Here is a 1246-nt window from a genome sequence, read left to right on the forward strand (position 1 = left end):
CCCAGCCACTCCCACCCCCCAGCACATGCCCTCACCCCCCGCCTACTGTCTGTGTCCATTGGTTATGCTCATATGCATGCATGCATACAAGTCCTTTGGTTGATCTCTTACCTTCCCACCTCCCCCACTTTCACTTTGAGGTCTGTTCGATGCTTCTATGACTCTGGCTCTATTTTTGTTCATCAGTTTACTATTTTTGAAAGTGCCAACAAGCTACAGGGAAATGTATTTAAGACTTGGGTCCAAACAGTTCCCCCACCTCCAAAATCCTAAGCCATTCAAACTGTTCTTTCTTTCAAAAAAAAGAGAGGGGAAAATACAGTTAATTTTCTAAGCACTGTCTATATTATTTAAAGATAAAAGTTATCACAGTAGCTAATTTAATTATATAAATTCTTTATGATACACTAATACCCCAAAGTGGGTAAGACATTTATTTATGCCTCTGTTATAAGACATGATATCATCTAAATCAATACCTACATAAATGTTGTACTTGCTCCTATAAAACACAGGATATAATTAGTTACGACTAAGTTATTTAAAACATAGTCTTTGGTAAAAAATGACAAAACACATTAACATAATACCTTACAGCTTAAACAATATTTTTCATATACATTATATCTTGCCCATTAGAATTCTAAAATAAATATACCGTAATTTAAAGAATGCATTTATAACTAAAAGCAGAGGCACCAAGAAAGTAAGTGATTTGCTTGACGGCACAAAACTCATCAGTGGCATGACTAGTATCTGAATCCAAATTTTCTGCCTCCAAGTTCTACATTCTTTCTACAACATCCCAACTGCCTCCCACAAAATTACCACCTATATCTTTCACAGTAAATAAGATCTACATTATGATGTCTGCTTTTACAGTTCCGAGAAATGCAAAGTGGTCAAAAGCCTACTTGGATTTTAATAAAATTAAGTTTCTTCCTTTCTTTTGTCATATAGAAAAACATACATGATCATAATATAAAATACAAATTTGAAAACTGGAATCCAATTCACATTTAATAAAACCATTATATCCTTTCTTTTCTACTGCCACATTTTAGAGATGTTTATTCTTTTATCCCACCTTTTCCAAATATGAATTGAGGAGGGTGGATAACAGGTAAATAGGCAAATCCCGTTAAGTCATGCTTGTTGCAATTCATTTTCTTTTTTTTTAATTAAATCTTTATTGTTCAGATTATTACATTTGTTCCTCTTTTTTCCCCCCATAGCTCCCCTCCAC

At 33.9% G+C, this 1246-nt stretch overlaps 1 protein-coding gene across 2 annotated transcripts in view; it reads right to left on the bottom strand.

The window, feature by feature from the left end:
- Positions 1-1246, bottom strand: part of SMURF2 (SMAD specific E3 ubiquitin protein ligase 2) — a 94286-nt gene that overhangs the window by 77697 nt on the left and 15343 nt on the right. The gene's annotated exons all lie outside the window — the stretch shown is intronic.

Source organism: Myotis brandtii, unplaced genomic scaffold (genome assembly GCF_000412655.1).
Source record: "Myotis brandtii unplaced genomic scaffold, ASM41265v1 scaffold120, whole genome shotgun sequence".
Classification (NCBI taxonomy): domain Eukaryota; kingdom Metazoa; phylum Chordata; class Mammalia; order Chiroptera; family Vespertilionidae; genus Myotis; species Myotis brandtii.